Source organism: Macaca nemestrina, chromosome 17 (assembly GCF_043159975.1).
Source record: "Macaca nemestrina isolate mMacNem1 chromosome 17, mMacNem.hap1, whole genome shotgun sequence".
NCBI classification, from domain to species: domain Eukaryota; kingdom Metazoa; phylum Chordata; class Mammalia; order Primates; family Cercopithecidae; genus Macaca; species Macaca nemestrina.
In genome coordinates this window covers 21225200-21233269 of record NC_092141.1, presented here as the reverse complement: position 1 = coordinate 21233269, position 8070 = coordinate 21225200, and the positions used below count along the sequence as shown (strand labels likewise).

At 52.5% G+C, this 8070-nt stretch overlaps 1 long non-coding RNA gene across 1 annotated transcript; it reads right to left on the bottom strand.

Annotated features, from left to right (window-relative positions):
• Positions 1-1802: 1802 nt before the first annotated feature.
• Positions 1803-6094, bottom strand: LOC139359474 (uncharacterized). Its single transcript, XR_011615505.1, has 3 exons — positions 5663-6094; positions 3799-5315; positions 1803-2196 (listed from the first exon to the last, which is right to left on the bottom strand). It is a non-coding gene; the product is annotated as an uncharacterized lncRNA (long non-coding RNA).
• Positions 6095-8070: the final 1976 nt, after the last annotated feature.

Sequence of the window (8070 nt, the reverse complement as noted above, 5' to 3'; positions counted from 1 at the left end):
TCTTTGTACCTCCCTCCTCTCTCTCACTCACCTCCCCTCCAGTGCTAAGCCCCTACTGGTTCCCCCTTCCCCACTTCACCTCCACTCACACTCCATCTTCACCCTCCATTCCAGTCCTTCGCTTCCTCTCTCCTCACTCTGACTCCCCCGGTAAACTCACTTCCCATCCCCCCTCTGTCCATGTCCCTACCTCAGTTTACCTCCCTTCCCCTCTCCTCACCTCCCTTGGATGCACCTGACCTCTCCTGCCTCCCTCCCCTTCATTCATGTCCTTTCCTTCTCTCTCCAGTTCCATCTCCTCCAACATGCTCCCTTCCCCCTTTCCTTCAGCCTCTGTTGACCTCTCCACCCTCCGGTAGTCCCCTGCCCTCTCCTACCAAGGCCATCCCTCCCAGCCGTCCCCGCCCCTCCTCATCTCACCTCAGTTGGCTCCATGTGCCTCAGCTCCCTTCCCCTCCCTCTTCCCTGCCCTGAGAGCCATCCGGGTTTCCTTTCCAGTCTCCCTCTGCTCCTGTGCTTTCTTCCCCTTCCCTCACTTCTCCTGCTCTGTCTTCTCCTCAGTTCCCCCACCCTGCCTCTCTGCACCTGCCCAGTTTCCCCCATCTCCCCTCCATGCTCCCTTCCTCCCGTTTCCCTCCCCAGCTCCTGAGTTGGACCACCTTAGATCAGCGCCCTGCCCTGTGCCTACCCCTGCCTGCTGCCCACCCTCCCTGCACACAGCTCACTCCTCCCTCTGGCCCTCCTGCTGAGCAGGCGGCTCCCCCACTGCCCTGGGCCTGCCCACCTTCCCCAGCCCCGCAGTCAAGGCTCTCCAACTCCACACCACGGGGGTGAGGGCAGAGATGCACCCTCTCCAGGGCTCCGCTTCCTTCAGCGGGTCCCAGCTCCGCCATCCCGGATAAGCTCCATGGCCCATCCCTGCCCTGGGGGCAACACCACAGGGACCTTCTGCCCACCTTGTCAGGCTTTTCAGAGGCCTCGGAGCTGTGGTCAGGCAGGCGAGTGGGGAGCAAGCCAGGGATTATAGATGCAGAGCCTGGGGCAGTCCCGGCAGGGGGCGCTGTGTTCTCTTTTGACCACTTCTGTGACCTTGCCACTTGAACCCTCCAGGGCCTGTGTCCTCACCTCCAACGCGAAGATCAGGCTGGGCCATTATTGCAGATGTGCTGAGTGTTGACGAAGGGGCGTGTCACGTGTTATTATAGGTAGCTGGTGTTCCCTGAGCATTTGGAAACGACGCTCTGTAAAACACTGTGAACTAACCGCAGAGCTGGGCACACCATACTTCATGATCTCATTTTATACTGACGTGTTCGTCATCGTGCTGTCAAGTATAGTATTCTCCGGCCACATCATTTGTTAGTAGTTTGACCTGCATCGGGGGCAGTGTCACCCTCCCTGCTGCTGTGCTGATTTCAGCGGGAGCCGCGGGGCCAGAGCAACCCGCGCGCCCCCTGCTGACTAACCCGGGAACAGCCCGCGTCCTGCCCTGAGCCTCCGGATGTGGGCGGGACCCGGCCAGGGGCGGGGCCAGGCGCCTGCGGGGAGGGGCGGGGCCAGGCGCCTGCGGGAGGGGATCCAGCCCAGGATCTAGCAGTCGCTCGGGGCAGGACAGGGCCAGAGTTCACACCCCTGGCTTAACCTACACGTAAATTTTTTTAACGTGCAGGTGTGTTACATAGGTATACATGTGCCATGTTGGCTTGCTGCACCCATCAACTCGTCATTTACATTAGGTATTTCTCCTAATGCTAACCCTCCCCCAGCCCCCCACCCCCTCCCCCAGAGGCCCTGGGTGTGTGACTTTCCCCACCCTGCCTCCAAGTGTTCTCATTGTTCAATTCCCACTTATGAGTGAGATCATGCGGTGTTTGGTTTTCTGTCCTTGTGATAATTTGCTGAGAACGATGGTTTCTAGCTTCAATGTCCCTGCAAAGGACATGAATTCATCCTTTTTTATGGCTGCAGAGTATTCCATGGTGTATATGTGCCACATTTTCTTAATCCAGTCTATTATTGATGGATATTAGGGTTGGTTCCAAGTCTTTGCTATTGTGAATAGTGCCGCAATAAACATACGGACCTACATGTAAATTAACCAGTGTATGTCAGGCATAAATACTGGCCAAGAAGAAAAGACAAAGTAGGCGGGGGCGGCTCCAGGACAGCGATGACCTGGGTTGCTTCATTCTGCGCCTGGGGAAGAACAAAGCCACTTGGAGATTAACGCCATGACAAGAACAAGGGATGACACGTGTGCAGTTGTGGGTTTCATGTTTACTTCCCATGCCTCTAGAGGACTTGGCCACCTGTTCACACATAAACCAGTGCCCAGGGCCCCGCTGCCCTGTGGGGGCTGCATCTCCCCCATCACCCCACCGCCTGCTTAGCTCCTGGCCTGCCCCAATCATCCTTTAGTTGATGAGTTGGTGACGCTGCCCTCTTTTTCCTCCCTACACCCTCTCTCCTCTCCCCTAGGTCCTGCTCGGCCTCAGTCTTCGGTCTCTCTGCCCCACCTGCCCCAGCATCCCCCTGGTCTCTTGGGTCCTCACCTGCATGCTCCCGAGCTCACCTCCAAATTGAGTCTGTCCTTCACAAGGCTGGCCCCCTGCAGCCCATCCCTCACCTGGGGCACCAGGGCCGTCCACTTCCTCCACTCTCCTCACACCCTCAAAGTGACTCAGGGCTCCCCTGAGCAGCTGGGCTGGAGTCCTCCCACCAGCTCCCCCAGTTATACCTACTCCCCTCCCCTCAGACCCAGCCCCCGCCCCAGGTATTCAGCCCCTTTCATGGACGTGGCCTCCTAGGCCTCTCAACACTCACCTCCCAGCAATCCCTCAGCCCTGCCCTCCCCAGGCACCAACTTGGGACCCCACAGAGGCAGACACACCTATTCCCACTTGGGCTCATGTCACCACAGCTCACTGGGGATGCTGAGCCTGTGAGCCCAATCTTGCTCCATCCCTCCAGTTCCTTTCTCCAATCCAAGTCCTCTCAGACCTGCAGTGTCACCCCAGGAGCCATCTGGACACCCAAGGCACTGCCTAACGGAGATGGCCATGCTCTTCCCTGCAGGGATGGACAAGGGACACCTGCAGTGTGCAGGTCACAGTCTGAACCTTTGGAATGGTGTGGCAGGCTGTGCCCTGCCAGGCACCCCACCAGGGCCCCTGAATGGTTGCTCCCCATCAGTCACAAGGAAGACCCTTGATGATCATCCCTGCTGCCTCTGAGATGGGCCCGGAAAGGCATGAGCTTCTCAAGCACCTGGGTCGCCATCTGAGAAATGGCAGTCGTGATCAAGTCAATCCCTTGTGCCCCAGAGACACTGTAACTCCCCAGTAGAATCCCAGAGGGGTTGAGTTCACCCTGGGCAACATAGCAAGGTTCCATCTCTACAAAAAATAAAAATGTAACCGGGAGTAGTGGTGCACACCTGTAGTCCCAGCTACTCAGGAGGCTGAGGTGGGTGGATCACTTGAGGCCAGGAGTTCAAGGCTGCAGTGAGCTGTCATTTTGCTACTGCACTCCGGCTTGGGTGACAGAAGGGAAGGAGAGGGGGAGAGGAAGGGAGGGAAACGGGAGGGGAAGGGAGGGAGAGGGGAGGGGGAGGGAGGGAGAGGAGAGGGAAGGGAGGGAGAGAAAGAGAGGAAGGGAGGGGAGGGGAGGGAGAAGAGGGGGAAGAAGAAGAAAGAAGGAAGGAAGAAGAAGAATCCCAGAGGGGAAAGAGCCACCCAGGGTATCCCCACACTCTTTGCAATCATCTATCTGCCTGAAACATGCAAGTGTGAAACTCACTGTAGGCAGCACAACCAAGACGGAAAGTTAGACCTGAGAGCAGCCTCTGTGGTCTTTGAGAGGGACCCAGGTGATCACCAGAGGCAGGGAAGCTCTGTGGGAGGGAGAAACACAGGTAGATGGCCTTCTCTGTGACTTCCAGCCTGGGGCAAAGGGTGCTCAGTCTCGATGCCCGGTAGGGGAAGGGCTCATGTGGGAAAAGGGAAATCGAAAATCCTGCCGCCTGCACAGCACGGGGAAATCACCCGAGACTCCAAAGTGTCATTACCATGATGTCTGTAGCATAACATCCACATCGCTGTAACATCCACGGGGGCCTCCGTAACACCACCAGGCTCTGGAATCGGAGAGCAGAAGCTTCGCAGCTGGAGCTGAAGTGGGTCTGAGTACAGGCTAATCTCTATCGCGTGGCTTACTATTATCCCTCCTTTAGGGACATGGTCATTTTAAAATATTTTAATTTGAAATAATTAAAGAACTTATAGAAAACTGCAGCGGCAGCATCATGGGTGCCTGCTCCCTTCGCCCAGCTCCCCCAAGGCTTCTAGTTTTGTCACGTGTCCCCATCACCATGATGGACTCGGCCTCGCTGACCAGCCCTAGTGGACGGCACCAAGGGCAGACAGGATCACACACTCTTTGCTCAAAGCACTCCGTGACCCTTCCTGCCCCACACACCCTCTCCATGCTCCCACATTCTCTGCCCAAGGGTCGCCTGGCCCCCAGGCCCAGCCCACCCCCTGCATGTGTCTCCTTCCACTCAGGCTGTGGATCTCATGTATTGCAAATGTGGTTTTAAACTTTGAGAACAGCAATTCCAGTTTGCAGAAAGTGAGGATCTATGCCTTTGCAGTCATGCACACGTTCATATTTTAAATACAGGCCAATGAGCTGCTGCCTAGTGTGCCTACCAGAGACACACCTGTTGTTAAACTACAACTGGATTTACTGTTCCATTCTGCAAGAATGTGCCATGGCGCTGCGGAGGGTATAGTGAGAGGCTAGAAAGAGCCTTGCCACAGGCTGTGTTTGTGTGCCAGCTGGCCAGGGGTGGACTAAGGGGAGAGGGGGCTGGCTCTGAGTTGAGCACTGTCAGGAAGCAGGAGGAGGTACGTATACACTGGAATCTTCATAAACCTCATCCCCCAGGAGGCCTGCCAAGAGCAGGACAGGCTGTCACCAAGGCCAAAGCAGCAGTCACCATGTGGGCTAGGTGACGACACGGCTGGCACTCCTGGCCTGAGAGACGCTCCCATCTGTCTGCATTCAGACAAGATTCCGGAGTGGCTTGTCTTTGTCTTGATGGGACCATCTGGGGTCTTGCCTGCTGCTGATGTCCTGAGGAATGGTTTGTGTTCTCCAGGAGAGCCCCGCAACCTCACTGAGGGTGCCAGCCCAGCTCCTGGGACACAACCACCCTCCTCCTTCTCAAGCTTTAATGAGAAACGGGCAGGAGGTGGCCGGAGAACCATAGCCCGTCTTCCGGGGTGCTGGCGGCGTCTGCTTACAGTTCTGGTCTAGGGCAAAAAGAGAAGGGAAGGGAAAATCTCTCAGAAAATAACGGAACCATAGTGGAGCTGCCGGCGACATGAGCAAACTGGGCTGGTGGCATCCAGGGCGTTAGCAAAGAAAAAAGCACCCGTGTCCAGGCAGCCAGGAAGCCCAGCCACTCCCTTAGGGCCGCCCCTCCCAGTCCCTCCCGACACCGGCCCCGCCCCGCCCCAAGAGCACACCCCGCGCCCCTCCCTCGATCCTCTCCCCGCTCGGCTCCCCCCTCCCGCGGCTGCATCCCTGGTCAGTCCCTGAGACCGTCCAGAGGTCAGCCCCCGGGATCAGGCTTGCAGTGTTGGGCCGCCCTCCTCACCAGGTGCCGCCCTGGAGAGGGCGAGGGCGCAGAAAGGGCTGAGCGTCCCGGGTCCCTGCGTGGCCGGACGATACGTGAGCACATTCCAGGAATAAGGAAACGAGAAGAATAGGCATGTCTACCGTCCAAGGCACTTTGCCTGAAATCCCGTGGCACTGGAAAAGCAGTTGAAACAAAAACAAAGTAACGCTGGCTTTTTTTTTTTTTTTTTTTTTTTTTTTTTTTGAGACGGAGTCTAGCTCTGCCACCCAGGCTGGAGTGCAGTGGCCAGATCTCGGCTCACTGCAAGCTCCACATCCCGGGTTCACGCCATTCTCCTGCCTCAGCCTCCCGAGTATCTGGGACTACAGGCGCCTGCCACCTCGCCCGGCTAGTTTTTTGTATTTTTTAGTAGAGACGGGGTTTCACCGTGTCAGCCAGGATGGTCTCGATCTACTGACCTCATGATCCGCCCGTCTCGGCCTCCCAAAGTGCTGGGATTACAGGCTTGAGCCACCGCGCCCGGCCATAACGCTGGCTTTTACGCTGCAGATAAACGGAAAAGCGGTGTAGGACGGGAGTAGGAGGGCTCCGTGCACGCCAGGCGCAGCCGACCCGGGATTTGCCTGCGCGTCCGACCGCACAGGACGGTCGCCAAGTCCCAGGGAAGCCCCCTGGGCTCGCGCTGCAAACTCAGGCAGTCTCTGCTCCTGCCTTACGGCTCTGAGGGCACGTGCTGCTCCGGGGAGGCTCAGCTTCCTCCTATTTCCCACTTCCTCATCCGGCCCTTAATACGCTAAAGACTAACGGAACGATGTTCATTACCAAAGTGGGTGCTCCCCCTAGCGTAGCACAGAACGCAGCTCTGTCCTCACTATTGAATTGGAATGATAGTATTTTTAGTATCAAAAATTAATTCCAGAAATCTATTACAGTTCATTTTCTAGAGAATAAGGGTAGCAAAAATAATATAGATTTGTTTCTTAATTTCCTTATGACACACATCACTGGTTCATGTGATAACGTATGGATTCTCACCTGGAAGACACACGAGGAATAAAATCACCCATATTTTAAACTACAGAATGATGAATATTCAGAGGAAACTTGCGGAACAATTAAAATTGCAAAATCAGAGCCGGGCGCGGTGGCTCTCGCCTGTATTCCCAGCAGCACTTTAGGAGGCCAAGGTGGGGGTATCGTTTGAGCCCAGGAGTTCAAGATCAGCCTGGGCAATATAGTGAGACATCATCTCTAAAAAACTAAAAATAAAAATAAAAAATAAAAAATTACATAAAATGAAATGCATACATTGAAATGCACACAATTATTATGAAAATTAAAGTTAATATTAAAAACATATGACATGAGCCACAAGATTTACATTAAAATAGTCTAGTTGACAATAACTTGAATATTTAAATAAAGTCCTCTTTATCTCTAAATAATGTATTTACAGTCTGCCATTATATAAGTCATTTAAAATTCAAATGAGGACATTAATCAGTATTGACGATTTCTTCAGGAATATCAAGTGAATAATAATGATTTTACTTTTTTGTTGCATTTTGTTTTTGACATAAGATCTTGTTCTGTTGCCCCAGGCTGGAGTACAGCGGCAGGATCATGGCTCACTACAGCTTCTGCTTCCTGGGCTTAAGCAGTCCTCCTACTTCAGCCTCCTGTGTGACTGGGTCCACAGATGCGCACCACTAGGCCGGGGTAATTTTTTATTATTTATTTATTTATTTATTTTTTGGTAGAGACAGAGTCTCATTATGTCACCCAAGCTAGTCTTGAACTTCCGGGCTCAAGTGATCGTCTCGCCTCAGCCTCCCAAAGTGCTAGGATTACAGGCATGAGTCACCATGCCCAGCATAAAGATTTTATTATGTGGAAATAAAAGGACATTAAAATATAACTTGAAATAACCCATTTCCTTGCAAATGTTTTATTTTTCCACCAGTTAATCAAACAATGCCAACACTAGACACTGTCACATTCTTTGTTGAACAAACAATACCTCAAATAACTTCATACACATACTACTGGGAAACTTAGCATTTTATTAAAATGTTGTTTAAATTTCATATTTTATCAAAGTCTAACATATTAGTAATAATATATTCTTTTTATTCAACTTTAAAGTTCTATTCAACAATAGCAATTTATAATTTTATGTTAATCAAATGTCATTGATACAGTTTAATAATTATTTTATAACTTAGCATTAATTAAACCACCACAGACGGTATAATGTTCATGATATTTTAATTTATAGGTTTAACTTACACATACATAATTCAACATTAATGGCTTCCTTAATTACTCTACCATTCATATTGTAATTCTATATTATCAATTAGAGTTGCCCTTCTATGTTAATATTAGACGTTTTAGCATCTGTCAGTTCTATCAAGCTCTTCTCA